Source organism: Phyllobates terribilis, unplaced genomic scaffold (assembly GCF_046119375.1).
Source record: "Phyllobates terribilis strain yellow unplaced genomic scaffold, ASM4611937v1 Scaffold_3__8_contigs__length_932513732, whole genome shotgun sequence".
NCBI classification, from domain to species: domain Eukaryota; kingdom Metazoa; phylum Chordata; class Amphibia; order Anura; family Dendrobatidae; genus Phyllobates; species Phyllobates terribilis.
The window spans coordinates 626,871,359-626,889,941 of NW_027362763.1; positions in this window are offsets into that span (position 1 = coordinate 626,871,359).

Genomic DNA, 18,583 nt, shown 5'->3' on the forward strand with positions numbered 1-18,583 from the left:
AGAGGGGCGTGACTAAGTGCCTACTTGGCCTGACCCAGGTCACACGGCGGCTTAGTCGACTCCGTGAACCATGGAGGGACCGGGCAGGTGAACCAGGTGCCACTCTGGGACTGACCTTGCATGAGAGCAGGTGACTCCCACGGGGTCAAATGACAGGAGCTGACCGGTACAGCGGATGAGCACGGCAGGAAGACTGGCGGGTGGCCCGGGTAGAAAAGCAGGCAGGTACGGCGGATAGTCAGACAGGTGCTCCGGGTAGGCACGCTGGCGGGCACGGCAGGTTACTTGGCAGGTGCTCTGGGTTGGCAGGCTAGCGGGCACGGCAGGTAACTGGGAGGTGCTTCAGGTAGGCAGGCTGACGGGCACGGCAGGTAACTAGCAGATGCTCCAGGTAGGCAGGCTGGCGGACATGGCTGGTTACTCGGCAGGTGCTCCGGGTAGGCACGCTGGTGGGCACGGCAGGTAACAGGCAGGTGTTCCAGGTAGGCAGGCAGATGAGCAGGGCAGGTAACTGGCAGGTGCTCCAGGTAAGCAGGCTGATGGGCACAGCTGGTAGACAGACTGGCGGGCAGGACTGACAGGCAGCGTGACCTGAGGGCTGAGGAAAGTGTTAGCACACAAACAACAACCTTGCACAGACACCTCCATTTTGGAGGAGGTAACTTATACAGGAGAAGTTCTCCGGCCATTGGCCGGGGACTCTTTAGGACGGAGTGCGCGGCCCCTTTAAGAGAGAGGGAGCACACCCTAAGCATAGTGACAGGGAAGCTGCACGCGGTGCGCGCCACAGCAGCAGGGGAATAGGAAGACGCTGGACCGGGACCGCGGCGGTGAGGGGAACGGCGTCTCTGCCCGGCAGAAGGCAGAGACACCGATGCTACAGTAGTCTTTCATTACGGAAAGTCTGGAGAAGGGACATATCAGACCCTCATCTTCGCCCGTGGTGGCAGGGTTCTTCTTTGTGAAGAAAAAAGATGTCAGTCTATGTCACTGTTTAGATTTCCGGGAATTAAATCAAATTACCATCCTTGATCCATACCCTCTTTCTCTGATTCCTGATTTGTTCAGCCAGGTTGTAGGAGCTAATGTATTCTTCAAATTGGATTTAAGGGGAGCCTACAATCTGGTTAGAATCAGAGAAGGGGACGAATGGAAAACAGCGTTCAATACCCCGGAAGGACATTTCGAGAGTCTGGTTATGCCTTCTGGTTTGACCAATCACCTGCGGTATTCCAGCATTTCATAAATGATGTCTTCCATCATTTGGTGGGGAGGTTTGTGGTGGTCTTTCTGGACGATACTTTGGTTTATTCACCTGATTTTTAGACTCATCGGGGGCATGTTAAGCAGGTGCTCCAGATATTAAGGGATAACAAACTTTCTGCCTAACTGGCAAAATGTGTTTTCGCTGTTCAGGAGGTGCAGTTTTTGGGGTACTTGTTGTCATCTTCTGGTTTTTGGATGGATCCAGAGAAGATCCGTGCAGTCCAAGAACCTGAAGGCGATACAACGTTTTCTGGGCTTTACTAATTCATCCAAAATTACTCTGTTATTGTGAAACCCTTTACTGACATGACTAAGAAGGGGTCTGATTTTTCCAAATGGTCGGATGCTTCCCTCCAGGTTTTTTCTTCCCTAAAGAATCATTTTGCCACTGCACCTATACTCAGTCAACCCGATGTTTCTCAACCCTTTATTGTGGAGGTTAATGCTTCGGATGTTGGGGTTGGGGCTGTGTTGTCTAAGGGTCCTTCCCCTGGTAAATGGCGTCAATGTGCCTTCTCTAAAAAATTGTCTTCGGTTGAAATTATGACGTGGGTAATAGGGAACTTTTGGCGATCTAATTGGCGTTCGAGGAATGGCGATATTGGTTGGAGGGGGCTGTCCATCCTATTACTGTTATTACTGACCATAAGAACCTGTCATCTCTCCAGTCAGCTAAACGTCTCAACCCTAGGCAAGCCAGATCGTTTCTGTTTTTTACTAGGTTCAATTTTGTTGTCACTTTTCGTTCAGGGGTCAAAAATGTCAAGGTTGGTGCTTTGTCCCAGAGCTTCCCTGGTGGTGGTGACCATGAGAACCCTTCCCCAATAGGGGTAGTCATTTTGACACTGTATCCTGAAATGGAGGGTGAGGTGGTGAAGGCTCAGGGGGACGCCCCTGCCTCCTGACCTTCAGGAAAGTTATTTTTATTATCTAATCGGCGCCGCAAAGTAATTAAGGAACATCATAACTCTGTGCTTGCTGTGCATCCAGGTGGTAAAGCAACCGTGGACCTCTTCTCTCGGCGCTTTTGGTGTCCAGGGTTGCATCGGGATGTAATTGAACATGTAGCTGCTTGTAGTTTTTGTGCGCGTTCTAAGGTTTCGCATACCCATCCTTCTAGTACTCTGCTTCCGCTACCTATCGCTAGAAGGCCATGGACACACTTGTCCATGGATTTTATTACTGACCTACCGGTTTCTGCAGGCAAAACGGTGGTTTTGGTGGTAGTAGATAGATTCAGTAAAATGGTTCACTTCATCGCATTGCCTGTACTTCCAAATGCCAAGATACTGGCTCAGGTGTTCATAAATGAGATTGTGATGCTTCACGGGGTTCCCTCCGGTGTGGTGTCTGATTGGGGGACCCAGTTTGTTTATAAGTTCTGGAATGCATTATGTTCTCGACTGGGGGTGCAGCTGTCTTTTTCCTCTCCCTTCCACCCTCACTCGAATGGTCAGACCGAGCATGTCAATCAGAATTTGGAGACGTACCTCAGGTGTTTTGTCTCTGAAAATCAGGAGGATTGGGCATCCTACTTACTGCTGGCAGAATTTGCCATTAATAATCATCGTCAAGATTCCACTGGCAGGCCATCGTTCTTTGGTGCATACGGTTATCACCCACAGTTTGGTAACTTTAGTGGGGGCGGAGCTTCAGGAGTTCCTGAGGAGGAATCGTTTGCTTCGTCGCTCTCCTGGTGTTCTGAGTAATTTAAAGATCATGGGAGACAGGTATAAACATATGGCTGACAGAAAATGCTTGCCAGGTCCGGACCTGAATGTGAATAACTTTGTGTGGTTGTCTACCAGGAATATAAGAATAAAAGTTCCTTCTTGGAAGCTGGGACCTAGGTTTATTGGTCCCTATAAAATAACCGCCGTCATTAACCCAGCAGCGTTTCGTCTTGAATTTCCTCAGGCCTTAAGGTCCACAACGTCTTCCACAGGTCCTTACTCAAAAGGTATGTGGAACCTCTTGAGCCCTCACCTCTACCACTGCCCCCAGTAATGGTTGATGGTAATCTGGAGTTCCAGATTTAGAGGATTGTAGGTTCTCATTTCCAACGTCATTTTCTACAATACTTGGTGCACTGGAAAGTTTTTGGTCCAGAGGAGAGGATGTGTCAGAGGTGAACGCTCCCAGGTTGGTTCACTCATTCCACACTTCTTATCCTGGGAAACCCGATCCTGAGGCCACTTGTAGAGAAGGGGGTACTGTCACGGGTGTGTCAAAGGTGACAGACAGTCGCCCTGCAGTTGGTTGCAGGAGAACGCTACGTTTGGCATTACAGACATCTTCTTAGAGGCAGTCTCTAGGATCCAGCAGCTACCTCCCTCTGGCTCATTAACACCCTTCCTGGGTGTATAAATACCTGCTGTGTTTCAGAGGGAGGTGCCAGCTATATTCATTACAATTTATGAAAGCTTTAGCAAGAGCAGTACTTCGTCCTCTCTGGAGCTTGAGGACATGTGCGCATTTGTCTGGAGTTCGTCTAAAGCTAAGCAATATCCCCCTGTTTGTCCACCCCTGTTGTCTATAGTGTTTAGTGGAGATCGACTAGTGCTCATCTCCTCCCTTCCCTAGCCTTACCAATATGCCAGGAAAAGACAGGGTGAGGCACGCATGCGGCGATTGGTGAAGAGCCAATACAGGGATTTTAGGGGAAACAGGGTGACGCTAGATCAAACTAGGAGGTCTCCACTTCCCCCCTTTCCCTAGAGTCTGGACTCCCTTTCCCTCTTCCCTTTGTATTTCACTAAGTCTTTCCCACACCTTGTGTGACACTTCCCCTTCAATTACACTTTGTTTCAGTGTAACGGGGACAAGGTGGTAGTCATTGGCGAGTGGCACGTCTGTTTCAGTGACTTTCTCTTCACCCCGGCCCGATACAGAAATATGGGGACGTGGTTGTCCCTTGGTGTGTGTGTGCTGTGGTGCTTCTGTGGAGGGAGCCTTCATACTCACTTCTGACCTGTCGTCCCGGGTGTCGACTCTTTTAGCCTTCAAAAGGCGGAGACCGGACAGTTTGATAAAAACCAAGTCTATTTTACTTGTCAAACAATCAGCATACAAAGGATACACTTATTCACTTCTGCACCAAACAGAGGCACGTTCTTGGAGGTTACTGGCGACGGCACAACACTTGTGGCAAACGTTGCTGGCAATTCACAGTTTAGGGAGAGGACCTCCATATTACTAATGCAGTGCCACCTGTGTTGATGTGTTTCGCCGTGGAACTGCACTCAGAACAATCTTTCCTCGGGAACAGAAGTAAGGGAGCTTCTCCTACTATCTTCTTTCAATTCGTGCCCAGACCTCGCTGTCTCCGTCTATCTGACTGCAGCTCTTGGGCCTATCCAGCACTAGGGCCTTTCCCACCACCTCTCTTGGAAAGGTTTGTCAAACGTCTCTTCCTCACTGTAGGTCCCCCAACTTGCGTATGTCCAGGAGAACACTGTCGCACTGTAGTTTTGCTGAGAACACTTGCTTCTTTTTACACTGACTCCCACACACACCCTTCTGTTGTACTTGTTCCTGTGTCCTCCTGACACGTCTCCACTCTTTTCTGTCACTGAACTAACGAACTAACTAAGATGGCCGCAACTCAACTCCCAGAAATCCCTCAGTTCCCCCTTGTCACTGAGGGCGGCCCATCCTAGGTTAACCCTCTATGTGCCCCAAATAACATGAGGGTAAGATAATACAAGTGTAAACCTCTGCTGCCATCTAATGGCCGTATTTTATAATTGCCTTTTCTGCTAAAAACTGTTACTCAAACAGAACAGTTCTATAAGGGAGTGGAATAGACATTCTCCACACACCCCTCTCATCAGGGTGGAAAGGGGCGTGATAGCAGTTTCAGCCAACAGATGATGATTCATTTGAGTATCAAAAACAGACAGCATAGCCAGAACAATAGACAGAATTTTTAGAAAATAGCAAAAGGCAATGGTACTCACCAGCCAAGGTTTCAAGAAAAAATGCACACCAGGACACGGCCGGCCCCCTTTTGTTAGAAGGAGGTAACACAGGTGCAGAATGCTAATGAACAATCGCCCTCACTCACTCTCACTGGAGGGGCGACTACCCAGCATTAAAACTGCACACAGATGAAACTTGCAGTAGGGTGCAATTCACACACTCGCGGCACTGTGCCTAGCCAGCATCCTATTACACGCCCCTACTATTCGACTAGGCGGGATGCCCGGCACCCTATCCGTGCATCGCAGAGTTGTGAAGCCCCCACTCACAAGGTCACCATTACTGGGCCTGGCCGTGCCCTGGCAGATAAAAAAAGTGCAAAAAATATCATATGAGGTATTAGTTGATATTTTGGCCAAAATACGTAAGCTCGCAACCCATCGTCAAGGGTCCTCACGGTTTTGCGAGTCCCTACTCTAATATTAAAAACAGACAGCATAGCCAGAACAATAGACAGAATTTTTAGAAAATAGCAAAAGGCAATGGTACTCACCAGCCAAGGTTTCAAGAAAAAATGCACACCAGGACACGGCCGGCCCCCTTTTGTTAGAAGGAGGTAACACAGGTGCAGAATGCTAATGAACAATCGCCCTCACTCACTCTCACTGGAGGGGCGACTACCCAGCATTAAAACTGCACACAGATGAAACTTGCAGTAGGGTGCAATTCACACACTCGCGGCACTGTGCCTAGCCAGCATTCTATTACACGCCCCTACTATTCGACTAGGCGGGATGCCCGGCACCCTATCCGTGCATCGCAGAGTTGTGAAGCCCCCACTCACAAGGTCACCATTACTGGGCCTGGCCGTGCCCTGGCAGATAAAAAAAGTGCAAAAAATATCATATGAGGTATTAGTTGATATTTTGGCCAAAATACGTAAGCTCGCAACCCATCGTCAAGGGTCCTCACGGTTTTGCGAGTCCCTACTCTAATATTAAAAACAGACAGCATAGCCAGAACAATAGACAGAATTTTTAGAAAATAGCAAAAGGCAATGGTACTCACCAGCCAAGGTTTCAAGAAAAAATGCACACCAGGACACGGCCGGCCCCCTTTTGTTAGAAGGAGGTAACACAGGTGCAGAATGCTAATGAACAATCGCCCTCACTCACTCTCACTGGAGGGGCGACTACCCAGCATTAAAACTGCACACAGATGAAACTTGCAGTAGGGTGCAATTCACACACTCGCGGCACTGTGCCTAGCCAGCATCCTATTACACGCCCCTACTATTCGACTAGGCGGGATGCCCGGCACCCTATCCGTGCATCGCAGAGTTGTGAAGCCCCCACTCACAAGGTCACCATTACTGGGCCTGGCCGTGCCCTGGCAGATAAAAAAAGTGCAAAAAATATCATATGAGGTATTAGTTGATATTTTGGCCAAAATACGTAAGCTCGCAACCCATCGTCAAGGGTCCTCACGGTTTTGCGAGTCCCTACTCTAATATTAAAAACAGACAGCATAGCCAGAACAATAGACAGAATTTTTAGAAAATAGCAAAAGGCAATGGTACTCACCAGCCAAGGTTTCAAGAAAAAATGCACACCAGGACACGGCCGGCCCCCTTTTGTTAGAAGGAGGTAACACAGGTGCAGAATGCTAATGAACAATCGCCCTCACTCACTCTCACTGGAGGGGCGACTACCCAGCATTAAAACTGCACACAGATGAAACTTGCAGTAGGGTGCAATTCACACACTCGCGGCACTGTGCCTAGCCAGCATCCTATTACACGCCCCTACTATTCGACTAGGCGGGATGCCCGGCACCCTATCCGTGCATCGCAGAGTTGTGAAGCCCCCACTCACAAGGTCACCATTACTGGGCCTGGCCGTGCCCTGGCAGATAAAAAAAGTGCAAAAAATATCATATGAGGTATTAGTTGATATTTTGGCCAAAATACGTAAGCTCGCAACCCATCGTCAAGGGTCCTCACGGTTTTGCGAGTCCCTACTCTAATATTAAAAACAGACAGCATAGCCAGAACAATAGACAGAATTTTTAGAAAATAGCAAAAGGCAATGGTACTCACCAGCCAAGGTTTCAAGAAAAAATGCACACCAGGACAACAGTGTCAAAAGTACATCTGTCAACAGATATCCACCATTTGTAAGTTATACTATCTACCATAGCCTCTTCGGAATGAATTTTTTTTTTTTCTTGGAGAGTCATTATGGGAGAACATTTTTTGCAGATATTTAGGTAATATTTTGAACTCTTTTCTGGACACATTATTTCAGAAACATACTTTGTAATCACCAAGGTTGGACTCACCAATCTGATTATCTTTCAGCTTACCTCCTTCAATCATAAGCTTAGTGTTCTGGTGTGCTGTATATACGCATACTGAGTGTGTACCACTAGCACCAGCCAGGACACAATTCTTAGGTCACAGGTCAGCAAATTTTGAAAATCCTATTTTGGTAGAAGTTGAATTAAAAAAAAATCACAGGTCTCTTTCAAACTGTCAAGAACCTGCCTCTTATGGACAAGAGTTTTACCATTCACTTTCATAGACAGTCTTTCTTGCCAGGTATAATTTGTCTCACTTTATCATTATTGTAAAAACCTTTCACTGTATCCACTATATATTTATCTAATGATTTGCCTGGTTTAACATCAGGACAAGTCATGAAACTTTTTTTTTTTATTTTAAAAACAAAGACCCTACACTTTTAGACAGGGTCGGACTGGGGTGTCTGGGGCCCACAGGGAGAACTGACTCTAGGGGCCCACCTACAGCCATATGCAAATATCTGTTATCCGCTATCCCTGTTATAGTGAAGCATTGACTGGCGGCTCCTGCACATCTACTGTGCGACGCTAACTGGGATGTAGAATTACTGTAGTTTGCATTAAAGGGCTTCTTTGGTTAAAATAAGTTATCACCGATCCATGGGCTCTACAGGATAGGTGATAACTTATTGATCGTTTGGGTCCGAACATTGGAAAGCGCACCTATCGGAAGAATGGGGAAGTTTTATCCCTGATAGGACACTTATCCCCATTTTAAAATGCAGCGGCAGGTGGGACGTCTGACCGCAGCCTCATTCATTCTCTTGGGGGCTTCCAAAAAAGAGCAGCGCTCACAGCCACTGAGGGAATGAATGGATCAGTGGTCGCATCTCACATGCCGCTCCAGTCTAATGGGGAGAAAAGCTTCACATTCTGCCGATTGTGTCCCAGCAGTCAGACCCCCACCAATTAATATCACCTGTGGAGAGGTGATTACTTGTTTTCACCGGAGAACCCCTGTAAGTGCATCTCTGCTGCTCTGGCCCAAGTATTTAATCCCCACTATCAGTATTTGGTCAGTATCCAGTCACTATTTTTTTTCAGGAGTGGGAGCCAAAACCAGGTGAGGAACAATCAGAGAAAAGGTAGAATAGAAACAAGTCACCAATTCTGCATTTATCACCCACTACTTGTTTTGGCAGCGATTCCTGAGAAAAAATACTGACCATATACTAATGGTGGGGCTGTGGCCTAATGGAAAAAAATCTTTTCCTAGTTAATATCAGCAAGAACAAAATGACCGCCATACACAACACAGTTCACTATATCAACACCAATAATAGCACATACAAAAGGGACAAATATCGCCACACCATGACTAGATCACATATTACCACCGCATAGTGACCGAATAATACCACATACAAGGAACAAATACGGCCACACCATGACCAGACCACATATTACCACCCCAAAGTGACCAAATACTACAATACTGATCATGAATACAAACCACAATACTAACAACACTGTTATTACCACCAGCGACATTATACACAGCTCTGTATATAGTGTCAGTGTACAGGTAACACAGTGATCACCAGTGACATTATAAACAGCAGCTCTGTATATAGTGTACAGGTAATACAGTGGTCACCAGTGACATTATACACAGAAGCTCTGTATATAGTGTATACGTAATACAGTGATCACCAGTGACATACACAGGAGCTCTGTATATACTATATACAAACGTGGTCAGAATTGTTGGTACCCCTCGTTTAATGAAAGAAAAACCCACAATGGTCACAGAAATAACTTGAATCTGACAAAAGTAATAATAAATTAAAAATCTATGAAAATGAAGAAAAGAAAGTCAGATATTACTTTTCTGCTTCCGCAGAATTTAAAAAAAAATTAAACTCATGAAATAGGCCTGGAAAGAAATTATGGTACCCCTGAAAATAATGTGACAAAAGGGACATGTTAAATCAAGTTGTGTCCACTAATTAGCATCACAGGTATCTACAATCTTGTAATCAGTCAGTGGGCCTGTATATAGGGCTACAGATACTCACTGTGAGGTTTGGTGACATGGTGTGTACCACACTCAACATGGACCAGAGGAAGCAAAGGAAAGAGTTGTCTCAGGAGATTAGAAAGAAAATTATAGAAAAGCATGTTAAAGGTAAAGCTTTTAAGACCATCTCCAAGCAGCTTTATGTTCCTTTGACTACAGTGTCACATATTATTCAGAAACTCAAGATCCATTGGACTGTAGCCAACCTCCCTGGACGTGGCTGCAAGAGGAAAATTGATGACAAATCAAAGAGACGGATAATATGAATGGTAACTGAAGAGTCCAGGAAAACTTCTAAAGAGATTAAAGATGAACTTCAAGCTCAAGGAACATCAGTGTCAGATCGTACTATCCATCATTGTTTGATCCAAAGTGGACTTCATGGGAGACGACCAAGGAGAACACCATTGTTGAAAAAAATAAAAATAAAAAAGCCAGACTGGAATTTGCCAAACTACATGTTGACAAGCCACAAAGCTTCTGGGAGAATGTACTATGGACAGATGAGACAAAAATGGAAGTTTTTGGCAAGGCACATCAGCTCTATGTTCACAGACGGAAAAATGAAGCATATCAAGAAAAGAACACTGTCCCTACTGTGAAACATGTGGGAGGCTGTTATGCTCTGGGGCTGTGTTGCTGCATCTGGCACAGGGTGTCTTGAATCGGAGCAGGGTACAAAGAAATCTCAAGACTATCAAGGGATTCTAGTGAGAAATGTGCTGCCCAGTGTCAGAAAGCTTGGTCTCAGTCGCAGGTCATGGGTCTTGCAACAGGATAATGACCCAAGAATGGCTAAGAGGAAAACATTGGACTATTCTGAAGTGGCCTTCTATGAGCCCTGACCTAAATCCTATTGAGCATCTTTGGAAAGAGCTGAAACATGACGTCTGGAAAAGGCAACCTTCAAACACGAGACAACTGGAGTAGTTTGCTCATGAGGAGTGGGCCAAAATACCTGTTGAGAGGTGCAGAAATCTCATTGACAGTTATAGGAATCATTTGATTGCAGTGATTGCCTCAAAAGGTTCAACAAAATATTAAGTTAATAAGAACCATCATTTCTGTCCAGGCCTAGTTTATGAGGTTAATTTTTTTTTAAATTCTGTGGAAGCAGAAAAGCAATGTCTGACTTACAAATTTTTGAAAATGAACAAATGAAATTTATCAGATTCAAGCTATTTGTTTGACCATTGTGGGTTTTTCTTTCATGAAACAAGGGGTACCAACAATTTTGACCACGTGTGTAGTGTAAGTGTACATGTGATACACTGACTCACCAGTGACGTCTCTAGGTGAAGTCCTTCATCTTCGCTTTTCTTCTTCATCAGGTACAGACGGCCATCATTTCTTCCAGCCAGGAATCGTCTCTGCAGAAAATAACACACAGTTACCAATAACTGATCTCTTCTAGAGAATATTCCCACTCCCCCCCGACTTCTACACTATACCAGTTGAAGAAAAAAAGCAACATAGTGCCATCCTGCACAGTAACAGGACTCCTCTTTTGTCCCATCCCATGGAAAACAGTTTCCTAAAAAGTAAATTATATTACAGAAGTAATAATGTAATAATAATAATTGGAATCTAAAGTAATAATGTTCCCCACTGGCCACCATAAACTAATAAAGTATGTTCCTCAATCTGGCCCCCAAACAGTAATTAAGTCCCTTGTCCAGCCAGGCACCCCCATATGTCCCTTCTGGCCCCCATATGTCCAGGGTGGCCTCTCCATATATTTATGCTAGCCCACATGTATCGAGCCTGCCCTCCCTCCCCATATATCCATCCTTGCCTCCATGTTTTTAGCCTGCACCACCCATATATCCATCCTGGACTCCATGTATCCATCCTGACACCCCCCTGCATATATCCCTTCTGGCCCCCATTTGTCCAGTGTGACCCCTCCATATATTTATCCTAGCACACGTGTATCGAGCCTGCCCCCTCCCATATACCCATCCTAGCCCCCCATGTTTCCAGCCTGCCCCCCCATATATCCATCCTGGACTCCATGTGTCCAGCCTCCCCCCCATATATCCATCCTGCCCTTTCCCCTGCATATATCCATCCTGACACCCCCCCATATATCCATCCTGCCCCCCCCATATATCCATCCTGGACTCCATGTGTCCAGCCTGCCCCACCCATATATCCATCCTGGCCTCCATGTGTCCAGCCTGCTCCCCCTACATATCCATCCTGGCCTCCATGTGTCCAGCCTGCCTCCTCATATATCCATCCTGCCTTTACCCCCTGCATATATCCATCCTGACACCTCCCATATATCTAGCGTGCCCCTCCATATATTTATGTTAGCCCACGTGTATCGAGCCTGCCCCTCCACATATCCATCCTAGCCCCCCATGTGTTCAGCCTGCCCCCTCATATATCCATCCTGGCCTCCATGTGTTCAGCCTGCCCCCCCCCATAGATCCATCCTGGCCTCCATGAGTCCAGCTTGCCCCCCCATATATCCATCCTGGCCTCCATGAGTCCAGCCTGCCCCCCCCATATATCCATCCTGGCCTCCATGAGTCCAGCCTGCCCCCCCATATATCCATCCTGGCCTCCATGAGTCCAGCCTGCCCCCCATATATCCGTCCTGGCCTCCATGTGTCCAGCATGCCCCCCCATATATCCATCCTGACCTCCATGTGTCCAGCCTGCCCCCCATATACCCTTCCTGCCCACCCCCCTTTGCCTGGGTCCAGCCAGGGTCCCCCCTTGTGTGTCCAGCCAGGGCCCCCCCTTGTGTGTCCAGCCAGGGCCCCCCCTTGTGTGTCCAGCCAGGGCCTCCCCTTGTGTGTCCAGCCAAGGCCTCACCTTGTGTGTCCAGCCAAGGCCCCCCCCTTATGTGTCCAGCCAAGGCCCCCCCCTTATGTGTCCAGCCAAGGCCCCCCCTTGTGTGTCCAGCCGGGCCCCCCCTTGTGTGTCCAGCCAGGGTTCCCCCTTGCGTGTCCAGCCAGGGCCCCCCTTGTGTATCCAGCCAGGGCTCCCCCCTCGTGTGTCCAGCTTGGCCCCCCTCGTGTGTCCAGCCAGGGTTCCCCCTCGTGTGTCCAGCCAGGGTTCCCCCTTGTGTGTCCAGCTGGGCCCCCCCTTGTGTGTCCAGCTGGGCCCCCCCTTGTGTGTCCAGCCAGGGTTCCCCCCTTGTGTGTCCATACAGGACCCCCCTTGTGTGTCCAGACAGGACCCCCCTTGTGTGTCCAGCCACGGTTCCCCCCGTGTGTCCAGCCAGGACCCCCCCTTTTGTGTCAAGTCGGCTAACCCCTTGTGTGTCCAGCCAGGGGCCCAGACCATTACACACACACACACACACACAAAACACACACACCTCTTACCTTACTGCTCTCCCGTGCGGTGTCCTCCTTCTCCTGAGTTGCGCGCCTCCTTCACAGCAGGCGCATGACTATGACGTCATACGCCGGCCAGCGAAGGGAGACGCGCAGCTTCAGCTGCTTCACTGGGACGTGCACCGCGGTGGTTCAGGTAATGAACGCCGCGTGCGCGCGTCCCTGCATACACTGTGCCTGCGCTTTTAAAGGGCCCGTGCCCCTTAAAACCGCAGGATTTTTTTGCTCTCTTCTCCCCCCTCTCCTCTGCAGCAGGGGGCGGGGCCCACCGGGAAAATTCCCGGTATCCCGCCAGCCCAGACCGACCTGCTTTTAGACCACAGTATGAATAGATCTGAATTTGAGATTTTCTAATTGACACTGCTCATACAGTTATTTTTGAAGTATGATCCCTTTGAGATCCCAACTTGAATACTTGGTACACGTGCCTAGGAGCATAGGAGGCACATGTGAATTTTTTAAAAATGTTATATATTTTTTTTCAAAAATGCTTTTCAAAATTTTGCGTTTGAGTCCACACGGGTAAAATATTATCAAAGATATTTTTGTGACCTATCGTGTGAAAGCCTGTACAGTTCTGAGTGTAAAGGATTTTTTCAGTTTCTCTATTTTGGCTCTGGCCTGAGTAATGAGGAGAAACATAAAGGCATGCAACACAGAAATTCACATTTTTTCAAAAATTTTAAAATTAATAACAAAAAAAATATATATTTTTTTTTATTATTTTTTTTGCATTCTCTATTCTATTACCAGAGAACAAAGTCTCAAAAGAATTAAAAATGAAGAGGAAAAAGTCATTGGTTCACTTGACATGGAATGACCCAATGGCTTTATAACCCTTTCCAGATTGACAGATCTCAATTACTTTGCTTCTCATTTGTTCCTGAATTTCTTTGGATTGCAGCATGATGTCTAGCTTTTGAGGATCTTTTGGTCTACTTCACTTTGACAAGCAGGACCTATTTAAAGTGGTTTCTTGATTGAGAACAGGTGTGGCAGTAATCAGGCCTGTGTGTGGCTAGGGAAATTGAACTTCACTTCCCAAAGAAGTGATAAACCAGTTAATTTATGTTTTAAAAGGAAGAGGGGAATCACTTCTTCACGCAGGGCCCTGTAGTTGTGGATTTCTTTTTCCCTTAATAAGACTTTCATTTAAAAACTGAATTTTTTGTTTACTTGTGTTATTTCTGTCTAATATTTAAATTTGCTTTGTGATCTGAAACATTTAAGTGTAACAAACATGCAAAAGAATAAGAAAGGGGGCAAACGCTTTCACACCACTATATCTGTAGCCTTGTCGCCATAAAAGGAGGGGGACCCAGACACATTTCTTGCACAGGGGCCCCAAGCTGTCAGTGTCTGCTCCTGCTTTGGGTCATTGTCTTGTTGTAAGGTGAACCTCCGTCCCAGTCTCAAATCATTGACAGACTGAAACAGGTTTTGCTGAAGAATATCCCTGTTTTTCGTATTATCCATCTTCCCCTAGACTTAGACCATTTCCCTGTCCCTGCTGCCGAAAAACATCCCCACAGCATAATGCTGCCACCACGTTTCACTGTGTGATGGTGTTCTTAGGGCGATGAGCTGTGTTGGTTTGGCACCAAACATTGGTGGCCATAAAGTTAAATTTTGGTCTCATCTGATCACTGCACCTTCCTCTTTACATTTGGGGAATCTCCCACATGTATTTTAGCAAACTTAAAACCAGTGTTACAATTTTTGTAAGTAAAGGCTTTTTTCTGACCACTCTTCCATAAAGGCCATCTCTATGGATTGTAGGGATTCTTGTGGTCATATAGACATATACTCCAGTCCCGGCTTTGGAATCCTGCAGCTCCTTTAGGGTTACCTTTGGTCTCTGTGCTGCCTCTTTGATTAATGCCTTCCTGCCTGGGCTGAGAGTTCTGGTGGGTGGCCCTCTCTTGGCAGGTTTGTTGTAGTACCATGTTCTTTTCATTTGGTGATATTGTATTTCATGGTGTTCCAGGAGATCCTCAGAGATTGAGATTTTTATTCATTTATTTATTTTTTATAACCCAACCCTGACTTGTACTATTCAACAACTTTGTCCCTGACTTGTTTGGAGATCTCATTGGTCTTTATGGTGTGGTTTGGTTACTGGTTCCTCTTGCTTAATGGTTTTGCAGCCTCTGTGGCCTTTAAGAAATGGTGTGTACATATAATGACAGACCGTGTGAGATTTAGATTGCACACAGACGGACTTCCTTTCACTAAGCATGTTAATTGCGTGCATCAGAAATTTTTAGGGGCTTCATCGCAAAAGGGATGACTATACATTGAGGAAAATAAGTATTTGATACACTGCCAATTTTGCAAGTTTTACAAAGAATGGAGAGTTCTGTGATTTATATCGTAGATACACTTCAACTGTGGGAAACAGAATCTTAAAAAAAAAAAACAGAAAATCACATTTTATGATTTTTACATAATTAATTTGAATTTTATCGCATGAAATAAGCATTTGATACAATAGAAAAACAGAACTTAATATTTGGTACAGAAACCTTTGTTTGCAATTTTTGAGGTCAGACGTTTCTTGGAGTTCTTGACAATGGTTGCACACACTGTAGCAGGGATTGTGGCCCACTCCTCCATACAGATTTTCTCCAGATCTTTCAGGTTTCAGGGCTGTCAATGGGCAACTCTGAGTTTCAGCCACCTACAAAGATTTTCTATTGGGTTCAGGTCTAGAGACTTGTTAAGCCACTCGAGGACCTTGAAATGATTCTTACGGAGCCACTCCTTAGTTACCCTGGCTGTGTGTTTCCGGTCATTGTCATGCTCCACAACCCTTCAATGCTCTTACTGAGGGAAGGAGGTTGTTGGCCAAAATCTCGCGATACATGACCCCATCCATCCTCTCTTCAATAACATGCAGTTGTCCTGTTCCCTAAAGTACGATGTTTCCCCCACTATGCTTCACGGTTGGGACGGTGTTTTTGCGGTTGTACTCATCCTTCTTCTTCCTCCAAATACGGCAAGTGAATACCAAAAAGATCTATTTTGGTCTCATCGGACCACATGGCCTTCTCCCATGCCTCCTCTGGATCATTCAGATGGTCATTGGTAAACTTTAAACGGGCCTGGACATGTGCTGGTGTGAGCAGGGGGACCTTGCATGCCCTGCAGGATTTTAATCCATGATGGCGCAGTGTGTTACTAACGGTAATGTTGGAGGCTATGGTCCCAGATCTCTTCAGGTCATTGGCCAGGTCCTCCTGTGTAGTTCTGGGCTGAATCTGGACCTTTGTCAAAATCATCACGAGGCAAGATCTTGCATGGAGCCCCAGACTGAGGAAGATTGACAGTCATCTTGTGTTTCTTCCATTTTCTAATAATTGTGCCAAGAGTTGTTGCATTCTCACCAAGCTGCTTGCTTATTGTCCCAGCCTTGTGCAGGTCTACAATTTTGACCCTGGTGTCCCTAGACAGCTCTTTGGTCTTGGCCATGGTGTAGAGGTTGGAGTGTGATTGATTGAGTGTGTGTACAGGTGTCTTTTATACAGGTAATAAGTTCAAAAAGGTGCAATTAATACAGGTAATGAGTGCAGAGTAGGAGGGCTTCTTAAAGAAAAACTAACAGGTCTGTAAGAGCCAGAATTCTTGCTGGTTGGTAGGTGATCAAATATTTATTTCATGCAATAAAATGCAATTTCATTATTTAAAAAAATCATACAATATTTCTGTTTTTTATTGTAAGAGTCTGTATCTGACAGTTGAAGTGTACCTACGATAAAAATTACAGACCTCTCCATTCTTTGTAGGTGGGAAAACTTGCAAAATTGTCAGTGTATCAAATACTTATTTTCCTCACTGTATATGCAGATGCCAATTTTTAGTTATTTGATCTCATAAAATTTAGGCCTATATTTTTCTCACTTCACTTCACCAACTTAGACTATTTAGTGCTGATTCATCACGCACAAATCGGATTACAAAAATATTTAAACACAGGTTGAAATGTAACAAAATAGGTAAAAATCCAAGGGGGTGAATACTTCGCAAGCCACTGTACATATCCATCATAGAGCACTAACCTGATGTGCTCATAATAGATATGCTTGTACGTCAAATAGCATTAAAAGGTTAAAGCATTAAAAGGTTAAAGGTTAAAGAGTGGCTTAAATCCACAGCAATACTTATTGAAGTGGATTGTGCTGTAGCTTTTCCGCTGTGGGTGGCCCATGGCAAAAATGTGCCTTGTGTAATACTATCCATTCAGTCAGGTCTGACCCTTGGATACTCTGTCAGCCAGTTCTCGCCAAGCTTCTATTTTATACACCTGTTTTGCAATGACTTGATGTTCATTCTTGGGTTATTCTTGATGGTATCCAGCCAACAGGCCTTTGGTTTACCCTTTTTCCTTTTACAACTGACTATTCCAAGTATTTCCTTCTTTTCTAATAAATTTTGTCCTCAAATGTCTAAAATAGTCCAGTTTCTGTTTGGTGATCTTACCTTCCAAGATTTATATGACCAAGAACGTCTTTGTTGGTGACCCTAGCTGTCCATGGAATTTGTAAAAGTCTTCTCCAGCACCACAGCTCTAAGAGAACAATTTTTCTTGTATTAGCTTTCATAAGTGTCCATTTCTTACAGCCATATATTGCAACTGGGAACACAACTGTACTGATCAGTCGTTGAAGGTGACTGAGACATCCTTGTACTTCCATAAGTAGTCCATGCTCACCATGGACTCAAAACTTGATCTCTGCTGTCGAACAGTCACTTTGATTAATGAGGGACCAGGGAAAAATGAAGCTGCCGACCATTTCTATTTCTTCATTGTTGATCTTTATCTTGGACTTCCTTGTTGGTGGTAGTCATGATTTTGGTATTCTTTGTTTAGGCAAAGTCCCATATTCTCGCTTTCACCTTTTAACTTCAGGATCAGTTTCTTCAGGTCCTTATCACCCTCTGCCAGCAGGTTTGTTTCATCTACATACAGTACAGACCAAAAGTTTGGACGCACCTTCTCATTTAAAGATTTTTCTGTATTTTCATGACTATGAAAATTGTACATTCACACTGAAGGCATCAAAACTACGAATTAACACATGTGGAATTATATACTTAACAAAAAAGTGTGAAACAACTGAGAATATGTCTTATATTCTAGGCTCTTCAAAGTAGCCAGCTTTTGCTTTGATGACTGCTTTGCACACTCTTGGCATTCTCTTGATGAGCTTGAAGAGGTAGTCACCGGAAATGGTCTTCCAACAATCTTGAAGGAGTTCCCAGAGATGCTTAGCACTTGTTGGCCCTTTTGCCTTCACTCTGCAGTCCAGCTCACCCCAAACCATCTCGATTGGGTTCAGGTCTGGTGACTGTGGAGGCCAGGTCATCTGGCGTAGCACCCCATCACTCTCCTTCTTGGTCAAATAGCCCTTACACAGCCTGGAAGTGTGTTTGGGGTCATTGTCCTGTTGAAAAATAAATGATGGTCCAACGAAACGCAAACCGGAAGGAATAGCATGCCGCTGCAAGATGCTGTGGTAGCCATGCTGGTTCAGTATGCCTTCAATTTTGAATAAATTCCCAACAGTGTCACCAGCAAAGCACCCCCACACCATCACACCTCCTCCTCCATGCTTCACAGTGGGAACCAGGCATGTAGAGTCCATCCGTTCACCTTTTCTGC